The sequence below is a fragment of the Rhinatrema bivittatum genome, chromosome 4, assembly GCF_901001135.1.
Source record: "Rhinatrema bivittatum chromosome 4, aRhiBiv1.1, whole genome shotgun sequence".
NCBI lineage: Eukaryota > Metazoa > Chordata > Amphibia > Gymnophiona > Rhinatrematidae > Rhinatrema > Rhinatrema bivittatum.
The window spans coordinates 451,975,398-451,991,315 of NC_042618.1; the positions used below are offsets into that span (position 1 = coordinate 451,975,398).

The following is a 15,918-nucleotide window of genomic DNA, read 5'->3' on the forward strand; positions in this document are numbered from 1 at the left end:
TGTGGAAGCTAGCCCAGTTTGACCAGGGATGAGGCATCTTTGAGTCCATTGGATAGTCGTCTGCTACTGGCTGAACGAGAGTGGGACAATGCTGCAACCGCAGAGATGCAGAGTGTCGATGTCACCAGAGGCGTCTCGATGGAGGGAGCAGTCAACTTCAGCGTTCTGTCCCCGATAGTGATTGAAGCTTCCCAAGGGTCTGTTTTCACAAGCCAGGTCTTTTGGAGGAAGTGATTTCCCCTCCATAAGCTGCATCTGAAGTGACAGTGGAAAATGCGCAGAGGCAGACTTCTGGAGTCCTTGTGGCAGGTGAGTTTGTTGCTCAAAGTGCTTTGCTCTTCCAACGAATCCAGCTGTAGTGACTCTAGACTCACTGTGGGATCTCAGTTCCATCTCCTGATCTTGGTGCATGCCGGGCTTTTAAAATCTACCTGAGTGTGTAGGCCTTTAGTCTCATTAAAAAGAAAAGTGTTTTGTGAGGGGGAGGGGATGGGAAAAGGGAGTGTTTAGGTCAGAGAAATACATGCATATAAAATGTTACTTTTAAACGTAGGCATGTAGGTTTGCCCCCATTTCTCCACCTACACCAGTAGCAGATGCAAAGTGAAAGGGTATTTTTGTACTCATGTAAGCATTAAGTAAATTTTCAAAGAGAAACTACTCAGAGTTTCTTTTTTAAAATTCACTGCAAATTACATGTGGGCCGATACAGTACAGTCCGCTCCGATGGAGCGCTCTGTTAACCCGCCATTGGACGAGCGTTTTCCCTTACCCCTTACTCAGTAAGGGGCCAAAAACGCGCATCCAACCTGCCGAACCTAATAGCGCCCTCAACATGCAAATGCATGTTGATGGCCCTATTAAGTATTCCTGCGCGATTCAGAAAACAAAATGTGCAGCCAAGCCACACATTTTGCTTTCAGAAATTAGTGCCTACACAAAGGTAGGTGCTAATTTCTTCGGGCACCGGGAAAGTGCACAGAAAAGCAGTAAAAACTGCTTTTCTGTGCACCCTCCAACTTAATATCATGGCGATATTAAGTCGGAGGTCCCAAAGGATAAAAAAAGAAAAAAACAATTTGAAGTCAGCCTGCGGCTGTCGGGTCGAAAACCGGACGCTCAATTTTGCCAGCATCCGGTTTCCGAGTCCATGGCTGTCAGCGGGCTCGGGAACAGACGCCGGCAAAATTGAGCGTCGGCTGTCAAACCCGCTGACAGCCGCCGTTCGGGACGCGCTAGTGTCCCTAGCGCCTCCTTTTGCCTGTTTCTACCGCCGGGCCTCATTTAAGTACTGAATCGGCGCACAGGAAAGTGGCCTGTGCGCACGCCGGGAGAGCGGGCATTCGCCCGCTCTCCCGCGGACTTTACTGAATCAGCCCGATGGTTACTGAAAGATAGATAGATATTATTTTTCTCTATAAGGCCAATGCACTAATCTATGCTAACATCAACCATTAATGTGTGTTAAATTAACTCATGTTAATGTCCCATGCAAATGAGTTTTGCATGAATTTGCTATTGTTAAAAGTATCACGTTAACCTGGACATTTTTGCAGAAAACTTAAAAATATACTGTGTCTACCCAACGTGTAGTGTGGGATTTTTGCATTAATGGACCCAAGCTCATGTTTGCGTGTTTTAACACACATTATTTTTCTATGCCGTAATAGCTAATGAGCTGTTTTGCATAGATATTTTTTTTATCTCATTATGTCATTATCATGGGTTTTTGCATTAAAGCTCACATAAGCCATTTAATGCATGTTAAAAGCACCGTGAATGCTCAAAAATTAGAATGCAGGTGCTGAGTGCTTTTATCATGCATTAAGCCTTGCAAAAGCATTAGTGTATTTTAGTACACTGGCCTTTATATTGCTCCATCTCTCTCTGTATATAGCTGTCCTAATGATGGGATAAAATAATGCAAACAAATTATGGATATGTATACGTGTGGGTGTATGTATTTATACATAAAATTTGTTTGCATCTGTCCCACACTTTGGAAAGCTATTGAGTTGAAGGTTCTGGGCTGTAATTTAAGCATTTCTTATCCTCTCAGAAGACAATGAGAAGGCACATATTAACATCTGGCAGAAGAGATGTTGGCATGCATTCTATGAAACAATTGGCAACTCAAATAAATATATGATTTGCATTCTGTAGTGCCATTTCTTAAAATGGAATAGGGCTGAAATACTGCTCTCTTTGCTGTTAAATATGACTACAGGAAAGAATTGCTCTGCCTCATGATGTATTGTATCCGTCAGAGCTTAAAATTAGCTAATCAATCCATCCACTTTTAGAGGGATGGTAATTTTCTGTTTCCCCGTATTTTCAAAGCAGACATGCATTTAAGTGCACTTTGAAAATTCATAGGTACTGCCGGTGTGAGCAGTGCACATAAGCATGGGATATTACACCTGCTCCTGAACAGATGTATCTTACTGCATAAGACATTTGCATGCATGCTTGTGAAAATTGCAAGTATGTGTATAAATTTCCCCATCCTGATTCTGCCTCCCAGAATGACTCTTGCTAGTGTGTGGAAAAGTACATGGGAAATAGTGTTTCATGTGTACTTTTCTCAGATTACTTTCTGAAACAGATTTACCATAATAAACCAGGGTTTACCCATGTAAACTCATTTGAAAATTATACCAGAAAAATATTCTTGGTATACAAATTTATTTTGTTAACTGAAGTTGGGCATCTCAGATCATCATCATGTGGCCTGAGTCCGATCCCCCGGATCTTACCCCAGTCATACGGCTGGGATAAGCTGAGCTTGGCACCATTTTGGAAAATGACACTGACAGGATGCGTGTGAGGGTGACCCTTCCCTGCCGTGGGACCATATAGAAGGTAAGGGGGTCTCTGGGAGGGAGCGGCAGAGGATATGTTGGTGAGACTGCTCTTGGGGGGGGTCAGGAGGGAGAGGGGACTTGGTTATTGTGAATCTGGGGGCAAGGGGTAGGGTCATTGTGTGTTAGGGGTGGGGGGAAAAAAAAAAATCGCTGCACTGTGCACATACTTTTACCTTTATTTGTATTTTTGGGGAGTCAGGGCCATCTTGACTGGTAGCCAGTGATGACCCACGCTCAACCTCCTCATTTGGCTGCAGTTTTTTTTCCCCCTGCCACTTTAAATGTACGACAGGAGCCTCAGGACCCAAGTTAGGCTCCCATTCCCCCCGCCGCACATCTAATGCTTACCAGGGTGTAGTTATTTCATCACAGCTGACCACCTTTTTGGTCAGCTGCAACACATTATTAGCATAAAATTGCCTAGTAATGACTTTCTTTGCATGTATTTGCATTATCAATGCATGCAAATAAGGTCATTGTAATAGGGGAGGATATCTGCGAGGGGACAAGCAACATATCACACATATTGTGCGAAATAATGTGCATTAGAGCCTTTTATCGTGCGTTGACGCATGACCCTGTATGTTAGGGACGTGCAAAGTCAAAAAATGTGTTTTGGATTATCAATTCATTTTGTAGATTACAGTCATCAGGTTCATTTGAAAAGAAAAAAAAAACATTTTCTTTCATTTGTTTTTGTTGTTTTCTATTAAGTCAATCAGGGAAGGCCCCATTGACTTCAATGAAAAATAAAAAATAAGCCAAAGCCACAACCTAACACTGGGCTCAGGCCTGAAGATGGGTCCCATTGCTCAGGCCTAGGCCTTGTCCAGGGCTGCTGCTAGCTTTTTTGCTGCCCAGTGTGAACAAGTAGTGTGCTCACACCCATACACTCCCGCAGTTCATTCATCTCCCTCCAGTAATCTCAACGTTATCATAGGACATTCCTCTTTACCCAGGTATACCCCCCCCCCTCCTCTGGAACTCATGGCCAATGCAAGAGTATTAGATGTCCTAGCACCCCCTCCTCCATTCTTGCGTTCTACAAACACTCAATTACAAATTATGCATTTATAATAACAGAATTTGCATTAAAATAACATTCAGAGTACAGTCTTCTGAGGTGAAAATATCCTTATAACAACCTGTATATTATATTTACATGCACTGCTGTGGTGCCAACCCAGAAAACCAAGTAAAAATACCCATATGTCATTAGACCAATTTAATGCATGTTGAATGTGGGCTTGACCTTCTGAAAGCCATGAGTAAACAATTGCAATATAGCAAACCTTCCATGCCAAAACAGCACTAACTGCCAGCACTCAAACAATAACAATCTTGCCTATGAAAAATTAGTACTGCAAATATAAACACCAGCTCCTAAAATACCAATATACCTCTGATTAGGAAAAACAGAACAAGCCAGGCTGCTATACAAACCTACACAGAAGCTGCACACTAGCAGAATATCTCACATTGGTCACGATGCAGAAGACCGACAGACCCTCACCAAATACAGAATAAAGAGACCATAAAGTAGAAATAGAAATGTGCAGACAAAAACTGAATTGGACATCACAACAAGCCAGACTTTGTTTACAGTGCAAAAACATCACCATTCCTCAAAATATCAAATAATAAAATCAAGAAACATAAATCAAGAATTATAGTAAAAATATATTAATAATGAAAAGAAATATTTCAATAAGGCTGAAGAATATTCAATATTTAAAAACTCATTTATATTGGGTTTTTTTAAATTTCCCCAAACACCAGTAAAATATTTCAAAACAGCAGACACCTCAAACACCCAATAATTAAAACTAATAAGGATTAAAAAAATATATATTCCCACTTTCCATACCTGCAGATTACTGATGGAGGGAGGGCATCAAACTTTCTCCTTTCTCTCCATTATGGTTTTGGGCTGATGCTCGGGGTGGTGAACACCATCTTCAGGAGTGACACAGGACAGAAGGAAGGGAACAATTGCGGGTGATCTGGTGAGGCTGGGTAGAGTCTGTGGAGCTGGGTGCAGGCTAAGAAGGGTAAACTTCAGGAAACACTGGAAGAGAATGTGGGTATGCGTGGATGTGAATGCAGGTAAGAGTGAACTGTTACACTGGAACTGGGTGAAATCAGAATACAGGAACAGCGTGCAGGTAAGCGTGATTCTGGATGCAGGCAAGAGTGAAGTGTTACACTGGAACTGGGTGAAATCAGAATACAGGAACAGCGTGCAGGTAAGCGTGATTCTGGATGCAGGCAAGAGTGAAGTGGAGGAGGGGGAACTAGAGCAAGGAAGACAGACAGACAATGACAGGCCTGGACAAACCAGGAGAAGGACAACACTGAACATGAAATACAGAGGCAGCAAGGCAAAGAAGTCCAAGGAGAAGCAGGGGCAGGCAGAAGAGAAATAGCACAGCTACAAGAGGGTTCAGGGAGAGAGGGGACAAGAAGGCAAGCAAGAACTAGAATGCCTGTAGAGCACAATCAGCAAAGAACCAGGAGGCCCATAGACAAAAGAGCAAGGCAAGGCAGGAAACCAGGGTGCCAGAAGGCAGGCAAGGAACAGATGGCTAAAGCAGGGAGCCCAAAGGAACTCAATGCCAAAGCACAGAGGCATGGACTAGACGAGGTTAAATAGTGAGTTCTGGATATGGGACAGGAAAGTAAGGAAGGCCAGGCCAGCCAGGGGATAGTGCTCATGGGCGGCCTCTGGTGGTGAGGAGGCTGCACATCAGCCAGAATCATAACAGTACCCCCCATTTAAGACCTCCTCCTCCTCCTCCTGGATCCCATCTCTGCAGGGGGTACTGGCTGAAGGAGGATGCTATGGGTTGGCATGGACGGATTTTTTTCGTTAAATAGACTTGTTGGAAGCAGGTGCCTTTTGCAGGTTGAAGTTGTCTAGACTTCCTCTGGGGGTGGTGCAACTGGTTTAAGCCCGTGCTGGGGCCACAGAGTCTGGGTCAAGCCCCTGCTGGAACTGCTGGGGCCGCTAAGAGACAAGCTCAGACCTCTCTTGGGGTAGCGAGGCAAACTCAGACCCCTCCTCTGGGTCGAGCCCCTGCTGGAACTCCTGGGGCCTCTGAAAGGCAAGTTCAGACCCCTCCTGGGGTTAAATGGTGCAACTGGGCAGATGTCCCTTTCAGGACTGGCTGGCAGCAAATGTTGTCTGCTGGAAGAATTTTCTGAATGCAGGTGCCTCCTGCTGGTCATGGTGCCAGTTTGCGGGCATCTCGTGCAAGATCAACTGGCTGGATGTAGGAGCCTGCTGCTAAATGGTCAGAAGGTGTAGGATTTTTCCATGACCGAACTCACCATGCTTGACTGAGAAGAGTGTATAGACCTGGCTCCAGAGCAATTGGTGGGTAGAGGCAAGCTGCCCATCCTCTGATCACTGGTTCTGATGTGTGGGGTTGCAGATTAGTAAAAGCACAGGCAGGTCTGGAACGTCTTGGGAAGCAGCTCGTCAGCCGTGACTGACCTGCAGCTGTGCAAGGCAGAGCTCTGCTTGGCTTAATTAGTGTTCCCAGCCCGAGAGAGCCTCGTTTCTGAGGACAGAGCACAGACGGGTGGTACAGGAACATTACTGACCAGGTGAGGGCCAGCCTTTTCTGAGAGGTTTTCTCTAAGGTGCCATGAGAAAGTGTGCTGGAAGTTTTTACCAAGGCAGTGCCAGCTGTAGTTACATAGTTTGCCTGGCTAGACACAGAATGCAGGTTAATTAAACAGGCTGCTGTTTCTTGTGGTACAGCCGGTCTGGTAGCTGTGCAATGGGGGCAAGCTTTGTCTGGGGGTAGTAGGCTAGGGATACTGGGACATTTCCACCATCCTGGCTTTGGAGTGTTACAGTTCAAGCATTCTTGGTATACTGAAACATGTTTCTTCTCACACCTACTGCATGCCCTGATCTGAAAACTGACAGGCTAGACAGTCTTCATAATGTGGATAATTCAAGCTTTGACAATGAGTACAGGTAAAATATCGCTGAGTATCAGAAATGTTGTGCAGAGCAGAACAAAAAAAAAGTTGACTCACTGAACTGGTGCAGATTCCTGTCCCTACATCTGGAGGTGGATGGCTTCGGCATGGGGTTAAGGTTTTGGGCTGTAGCCTGGTGTGGTGAACACCACCTTCAGGAGGGACCCAGGACAGGAACAATTGCAGGTGATCTGGTGAGGCTGGGTAGAGTCTGTGGAGCTGGGTGTGTGGTGGTAAGGGTGAACTTCAGGAAACACTGGAAGAGAATGTGGGTATGCGTGGATGTGAATGCAGGTAAGCGTGAACTGTTACACTGGAACTGGGTGAAATCAGAATACAGGAACAGCGTGCAGGTAAGCGTGATTCTGGATGCAGGCAAGAGTGAAGTGTTACACTGGAACTGGGTGAAATCAGAATACAGGAACAGCGTGCAGGTACGCATGGACTGGGGGAGGGGAACCAGAGCAAGGAAGACAGACAAAGACAGGACTGTACAAACCAGGACAAGGACTACACTGAACATGAAATACAAAATGCAGCAAGGCAAAGAAGTCCAAGGAGAAGCAGGGGCAGGCAGAAGAGAAATAGCACAGCTACAAGAGGGTTCAGGGAGAGAGGGGACAAGAAGGCAAGCAAGAACTAGAATGCCTGTAGAGCTCAATCAGCAAAGAACCAGGAGGCCCATAGACAAAAGAGCAAGGCAGGGAACCCAAAGTAACTCAATGCCAAAGCACCGAGGCATGGACTAGACGAGGTTAAATAGTGAGTTCTGGATATGGGACAGGAAGGCCGGGCCAGCCAGGGGAGACTGCTCATGGGGGGGCCTCTCTTGAGAGGGCTGCATAGCAACCAGAATCGTAACACTCTCTCTCTCACACACATGCACACACACTTTCTTTCTCTCACACATACCTATGCTCACTCTTGCTTCCTCTCTGATACACATACTCCCTCTCTCCTACATGCACACACACTCCCTCACATGCTGTGTCCACACACACACACACACACACATATACATGTTTTCTCACATACACAGGCTTCACCTTCTTTTCTTCTAATTGCTTCCCTGGGAGCTCCGGGCCTGTCTATTCACTTTGGTCTCTATCAGGTCAGGATCACAAGGTGACCTCAGCTGCTGATGGGATGCGAGCCGCTGGTAGCCCAACGCTTCTTCTCTACTTAGGCCATCGGAGGACAGGATGGGGTCCACCAGGCGGACCGTGGCCTCATTATCTCAGCACTTTCCTTTACTTCTCACCCCCTTACCTCACCACCTCAGCTCTTCCTCCTATTTCCCTCACTATCTTTCCTCTTTCCCCCACTTCCCCCCCCTTCTCTCCCTCCAGAGGCTCTTCCCTCCCTCCCCTTCCCACACTACCTCAAGTTCTTCCCCCATTCCTGTCCCTCTAGAGATTCTTCTCCCTCTTCTCACCCCTTACTATCTCAGCTGATTCCCCTTTCTCAACTTATTTCCTCATTCCTCAGCTTTTTTACCCTTTCCCCCTCTCCCTCCCTCCTTCCATCCCTTGCTCTTTCCTCTCCTTCCGATGCTTTCATCACTTTCTTCCTCCTTCTCCTCCATGCTCTTTCCCCCACCTTCTCACCCAGTCACTCTCAGGCTCTTCCTCCTCTGATTCCAAGTGCAGGGACTCCTTAGTGCAGCTTATTACAGTCAGGCTTCTCCCTTATTGCGCACAACCCGGCAGTAGGAGCAGCATTTGAGCGATGTCCTCTCCTACTGATGCAGAGCCAGCCTCGCGGTAGGTGCTGTGAAATCTCGCTGCTCCTCTCACGAGACTGACCCTGCAGTAACAAAAGGACATCACTCAAATGCTGCTCCTGCTGCTGGCTCAGGCAGGAGATGTGCTTTTTTTTTTTTTTTCCCTTACATCGGATCAGGCAGGGGTTTGCCAAGCCTCCTATGCTGTGTGTGAACCGCAGCTTTTTCTTTACTTTGGCTGCCCACAGCGTAGAGTCCTCTGGGTGGCCCTGCAGCCTCTGCTCCATTTTGGCCACTGCTGGCCCCAGGCCACCACTTCCTCGAAGCTGCAGCCATGTGCAAGTGCACAGGTTGCACAGTGCATTGCAGCAAACTTGTCCTTGTCCAATGCCAGAACCAAGCCCAAGGCTGAGTCCCATTGCCAAGACCCATGTCTAGGCCCAAGGCTTAGGCCCAGGTCTAATAATGGAGCTTACCTGGGCCTGTCCTGAGTCTGGATCCCATCATTGAGGCCCAGACCTAGCTGCAAGGCCTAGGCTTGGGTCCAATACCTCGGCATGGCCTGAATGGATACAATTGCCGAGGCCCTGCCTAATGACACCAGGTCCAGGCCTTTGTGATGAGAATTTGTCTTGGCTGGGCCCCAATATTAGGCCAGGCCTAGATTTGGGTGTTGGCAAAGGGAGTAGGCTAAGGTCGGTTCCTGCCAGAGGCTCTGTTTTTGTTTTTTTTAAATGCACAAATTCAAAAATACCTGAAAATTTTCAGGATATTTTCCTCTAAGGTGAATTTTCAATTCATAACATTTGTGTGAACCAAAAATCACCTCGTTCATTGTTTTTGCCCATTTAAAATGAATGCACATCCCTATTATGCATGGAGATTTCAAAATGAAATCACCATGTGTATTTCCCCCTTCCTTGATCTAATCCTGCCTCATTTTTACTGTGGATAAAAGACCACTGCTTGTAAAACCGAATGCATCCTTTCACACACTCTGAATGTCTGTGTTTGGTGTGGAGGGAGGGTGGTGGCAATTTTCAAAACATTTTTGTCATTAATAACATGATTTTACCCATGTGAAGAAAACTTTGAAAATTGCACTCCTCGTGTTTTCAAAGTAAGGTTTATTTTTAAAAAAGGAACATAATTAGACTTCTAAAATACATTTTTATAAACAGATTTTTGAATAACATGGGCACAGGCATCTCATCCAGCTTCTACCTCCCCCACCAGAACAAGTCCCAGTCACCAAACTAGCAAAGGGGGATCACCCCTTGTCCCCGCACTCCAGTTAGGCACATTTTACAGTCATTGTTGTCACTTCAGTAGGAAACGTTATCCTCTTGGCAGCCTGCCTGTACCTAAACATACTGAAACACATTCCTTTTTAAGTTTTATGCTTAACTTTATTGAAAACACAGGAATAAGCACACAAGAATAGCCACACAAGTATACGAGTAACTAGGACAGTTGTGACACCCTGGTTGGCTGCCTTCCATTTGATACATGTAACAGAAATGAATTGGCCTTTGGGTATTAATGGCCACAGCTATTTAATGAATACCTGACAAGGAAATCTAATTATGGTGCTCATTCCTGACTACATCTATCCTGTAGTCTGGGAGGTACCATTGGATAATTTTGCAGCAGCTTCCTGCCAGTCACCCAAAGCCTCTGCCTTCTACTACCATGGAGCTTTGCCTGATCAATGCTGTCAGGGAGGGTAGCTCAACCGAACAAGCCACCACGCGGCAAGTCGGCTGTCCTCCCCTCCTGTTGATGGTAAGCATACCCATCGAGTGTTTTCTTGACCTCACTCCCTCCAAAGGTAGTATCAATTCATCAATGGAGGACTGTCTACCATGTATTCATCACAGGGCAGTCTAGTTGGTACAGGTCATGGGAAGGTCTGACCAAGTGTACTACTTTCAAGATGAATAAGTCTGGATGATGCATGTATGCCCAATCATGGCAAAGAAGGAGACACCCACCACCCGATGGCATACTACCTTGCCAGCTGTGTGTTCACCCTTACCTAGTACCTCCCCTCCCCTTAATCCCAGCTATCCAAAATGCGATATGCATTAGCCGATGCAAGTAACCGGCCACTTTGTGGATAGCTTTGCATCTAGTCAAATCCTATTATAACTTCAATTCTCACAGAACTCTTATCCAGGTTTGAGAAAAACTTCTCTGTTCCCAAAAATGCATTTCTAGTACAGAAAACCACTTCAGTTCAATGGAAGCAGGAGCACTGGGTCTCCCAGCCAATTCAGAACAAGGTATCTACCTTTATTTATTTATTTATGGTTTTTATATACTGATCTTCTTACATTATATGCAAATCAAATCTGTTTACAGAGAACAGTTGAAAAACTTGCTTGGGGGCAATTACATATAACGAAGAACTTTATAAATAACATTTAACATAAGAAAAATATATATGACAAAAAATGTCTTATATGTCTAAAAGTCTTTCTATCCTCACACAATCTCCTACCAGCTGAGCCCTGTCTCTATCCATTCCAGCCTCCTCTTCATCCTGAAAATGTTTATCAATACTAGAGATGTGAATCGTGTCCTCGATCGTCTTAACGATCGATTTCGGCTGGGAGGGGGAGGGAATCGTATTGTTGCCGTTTGGGGGGGTAAAATATCGTGAAAAATCGAAAAATCGTAAAATCGCAAAACCGGCACATTAAAACCCCCTAAAACCCACCCCGACCCTTTAAATTAAATCTCCCACCCTCCCGAACCCCCCCCCCCAAATGACTTAAATAACCTGGGGGTCCAGCGGCGGTCCGGAACGGCAGCGGTCCGGAACGGGCTCCTGCTACTGAATCTTGTTGTCTTCAGCCGGCGCCATTTTCCAAAATGGCGCCGAAAAATGGCGGTGGCCATAGACGAACACGATTGGACGGCAGGAGGTCCTTCCGGACCCCCGCTGGACTTTTGGCAAGTCTTGTGGGGGTCAGGAGGCCCCCCCCAAGCTGGCCAAAAGTTCCTGGAGGTCCAGCGGGGGTCAGGGAGCGATTTCCCGCCGCAAATCGTTTTCCGTACGGAAAATGGCGCCGGCAGGAGATCGACTGCAGGAGGTCGTTCAGCGAGGCGCCGGAACCCTCGCTGAACGACCTCCTGCAGTCGATCTCCTGCCGGCGCCATTTTCCGTACGGAAAACGATTCGCGGCGGGAAATCGCTCCCTGACCCCCGCTGGACCTCCAGGAACTTTTGGCCAGCTTGGGGGGGGGCCTCCTGACCCCCACAAGACTTGCCAAAAGTCCAGCGGGGGTCCGGAAGGACCTCCTGCCGTCCAATCGTGTTCGTCTATGGCCGCCGCCATTTTTCGGCGCCATTTTGGAAAATGGCACCGGCTGAAGACAACAAGATTCAGTAGCAGGAGCCCGTTCCGGACCGCTGCCGTTCCGGACCGCCGCTGGACCCCCAGGTTATTTAAGTCATTTGGGGGGGGGTTCAGGAGGGTGGGAGATTTAATTTAAAGGGTCGGGGGTGGGTTTTAGGGGGTTTTAGTGTGCCGGCTCACGATTCTAACGATTTATAACGATAAATCGTTAGAATCTCTATTGTATTGTGTTCCATAACGGTTTAAGACGATATTAAAATTATCGGACGATAATTTTAATCATCCTAAAACGATTCACATCCCTAATCAATACGTCTGTACCAAAATTCAAGAGATGAATTTCATTTCTATGGAAGGTTAACTAGTCATGATGCTGTGCCAGTCCCCCATTTTCTGTGATGGACTTCCCAATTTATCTACCTCCTAGTTCTATCTAGGGTTCTGTGATCACATGCATGCCTCCAAACCAGAAAATCATCATAGCCCTTGTGAAAAAGGAATCCCAGTCATTCCATGATTGCAGGTTTCCAGAAGAAGCCCTGGTGCACGGACTCCAGCTAAGAACTGCCTCTGCAATAATTAAGCTAAGGAGTCTATTTTAAAAGGAGAGTTCACGCGTCCATGTGAGCATGGTTCCCGGTGCATGCACATGGACGCACAGACTTGATAACATGTGCGCCCTGGCATGTTATAAAATCTCATGGCCGCGCGTAGATGCGTTCCGGATTTTATAATCCGTGCAGGTGGCATGTGCAGGGGGTCCTAATTTTCCGTAAATATGTGCAACGATGCACTCGGGCCTCCCCCAGTTCCTTCCCAGTTCACTCCAAATAAGGAGCGGGCCAGGAGGGAACTCCCTATCAATCTGCCTAACTTTCCTTCCCTTTCCCCTGTCCCCCTACCTATCTAACCCATTTTTTTAAATTTTTCTATTTATTGCTCCTCTGGAGCATAAGCAAGTTACGCACTCTAGCCGGCTACCGGTGTGTGCTTCCCTGGGACAGCGGCTAATGGCCGCTGTCCCGGCCAGCCTCTGTCCCGCCCTGCTCCACCCCTCCCCGCTGAGACCATGCCCCCCCTAGCCCGCTCCTTTCTCATGGCCCGGCACTCGTGCACATCCTGGGGTTTACACGCGTGGCCGGGCCCATTATAAAATGCGCACTGTGGGGTAGATTTTAAGACCTGCACGCGGGCGTACATGTGCTCGCGCTACCCGGTGCATACACATGTACGCCTGATTTTATAATATGCACGCGCAGGTCAGCGCGAGCATGGGGGTGCACAATTATGCACTTTGCCCGCACCAGGACGCGCTGCCTTTCCCCTCCCTTTCCCCCCACTACCTTTTTTTGTTGTTTCTCTTGTTCTAAAACTTACTTCAGCCCTGGGCCTGAAGTAAGTTGCTCGTGCTGGCCGACTGCCGGCGCGCGATCCCCGGCACAGCTGCAAATGGCCGCTGTGCTGGGAGCCTCTGGCCCTAACCCCTACCCACCCCGGACCACTCCTTTTTGCAAGTCCCGGGACTTACATGCATCCCGGGGCTTTATGTGCGTCGCAGGGCCTTTTGAAAATAGGTCCGGCAGGCGTATGACCGGTTACGCGTGTAACCTTTTGAAAATCCACCCTGCATGCATAAGGCCTGGCCGTACGTGTAAACCCAAGTTTTTACGTGTGTAAGCCTTTGAAAATTTGGCCATTTGTGTGTTGCGAGGGATATCAAATGGGAGAAAAATCCCACAGGAGTTGTGAGTGAAGGCTTTTGGTGCACAAAATGATGGAAGAATCTGCTGGGCAACTCCCCTCCTAAAAAAAATGCACTATTGAATAGTATTAATAAATTAATTTACTTTCATTTTTATTAGTAATCTACATTCTTCTTTTGATGTTTCATTGTACCATTTTGGACATCAATATCAACCCAACAATGACTTTTATTGCCATAGTCTGCAAGGACACTAGGTAGCCTTTCTCTTCTTCCTAAATAGATTGAAGTCTGTAGTACAACATCTAACTCCTTTGGCCCCAGCAAAAAGGCTTAGTTAAAATATTAATTTCCATGATTAGCTGAGTCATTATATCAGTAGAGACATTCATTGTACTAGATGCTCAGTTATATATTATTCTTACCACAGAATGCTAAAGTGGTAGCTTGAACTTGTTGACCTAGCTCCAGAAAGTAACAGACCAGTATTAATCATGGGCCATTCAAATCTTCTAGTGAAAACTGCAAGCTCGCATCTTGTTCTGTTTTTAGCACGGTGCTCATTTTAATAAGAAATGTATCTTAAAAAAAAACAAAGCAAAAAATATGGGGGTGATTTTGAGTAGCGTGCTTAGTTGCAAAGTATGCTCATATTTTAATATGCGTATTTTTTAGATCATTTTTATAGAGAAAGAGGAACCCAAACTGCTGGTAGCCCTTTGAAAATGAGAGATGCACAGGGAAAAAAAAATTGTTTTGGTTTGGTTGTCCTTTCGGAGGTGAGGAGGATTATTCAGGCTTTTGTTTGTTTAAAGTTTATTTCTATTTGATTCATTTACTGAATCAAAAATTAATATTAAATTGAAAGAACAAATCAAAAGAAACTGTCTCCCCAACTTCTCTACCATTTTATACCCCATCCATAGGGATACCTGATGTAGAAAGGAGCAGGAGTGATCCCATCACGCCCATTGTGCCGACTTTGGTTTGAAAATGGCTCTGTTTTGTTGTACGGACATACAGCATATTGCCATATAACAACAGGTCACTGCCTCAGGCCCTTGAGGCCGAAACTATGTTGTTTGTTAAAGTAAATTTATATTTCTATTAGCAAGCTGAAGTCAGAGAGCTACAGTTGCCACATCATCCATAACTCAGCTCCCTCTTGGATTGTCATGTCATCACAGTGACACCCTTATGTGATGTACAGATGGTGGTTGGATAGCTACATTTTCTGACTTTTGTTCACTGTAGCATAATTTTAATGCTGTTTTGCAGCTGAGTATTATCTCACTGTACAATAAATGAAGGAACAGCTGGGTCCCTTGTTTAACTGTGTGTTGACTTTGTCTTACAGTTGCTTCACTATAGAATGTCATCTGAGTGAAGGCAGTTTATCAGTGATGAGCAAGAATGTAAACTGTAGATTTATCATTTAGGATAGAAATACTATGAGAAAAAATTGCTCCCTTAAGGTTGCATTTGTGGATATGGCCGAATTATTAAAAGACACATTTATTTAACTTGTTCAATACTTGAGACAGCTAAAAAGAAAACTACTTTTTAACTCTAACATAAATGCCAGAATAAAGTATGTGTCTAATAAAAATTGCACATTAAAACAATGAATGCATTTAATTAAATCTTTACAGTATAAGAATTTGTAGAGTAGCTATTTTTGATTCTAAACTGGCATGTGGTGTTTATGACCTTTTTTGCAAAAAGATATAGATTTTTCCTTTTCTATACTGCCATCTCCCTAATGGCCATGAGCTATACTTTGGTTCTTTATCCACAGCATCATCGCTAAAAGTTATAGTACTTATATACTGCTTACCTCCAAAAATAGGCACCCAAAGCCATTTACAGCATCAAAATGAATATACAGTACATCCAAACAAACAGGCCGCTACAGTAAGGACGCGTAAGAAAGAGTGCGGTAGTGCCGGGCGCACCCTCGTTTGCCTCGCGCACAGTTTGGATCACATACCGCTCAATCTAGTATTCAAATGAGAAGCAAATGCAAGCCGCGTCCAAAGCGGGTCCATGAAGCGGTAGGCGTGCGCAATCCATTTTAGTGTATAGAGCGCTACACAGCGCCTATACAGTATCCTGGGGGCGCTGGTACTTGTCATTTCAAATGTCATTCCACCAGGAAAGTGGATGGTCTTCCTACAGACCCCACTGCCTTGAGCGCCCGGTGCCAGCAAGCCCCAGCAGCCGGCGATCGGCAGCAGGGAGCGCAACAAAGCACGTGTGCGCGCAGCTCCG

The 15,918-nt window shown here is 45.8% G+C and overlaps 1 protein-coding gene across 3 annotated transcripts in view; it reads left to right on the forward strand.

Annotated features, from left to right (window-relative positions):
* Positions 1-6,342: 6,342 nt before the first annotated feature.
* Positions 6,343-15,918, forward strand: part of MGAT4C (MGAT4 family member C) — a 150,978-nt gene continuing 141,402 nt past the window's right edge. For all 3 annotated transcript variants that reach the window (XM_029597071.1, XM_029597070.1, XM_029597069.1), the window contains exon 1: positions 6,343-6,473. The gene's annotated coding sequence lies outside the window, so the exon portion shown is untranslated. The remainder of the gene's footprint in view (positions 6,474-15,918) is intronic.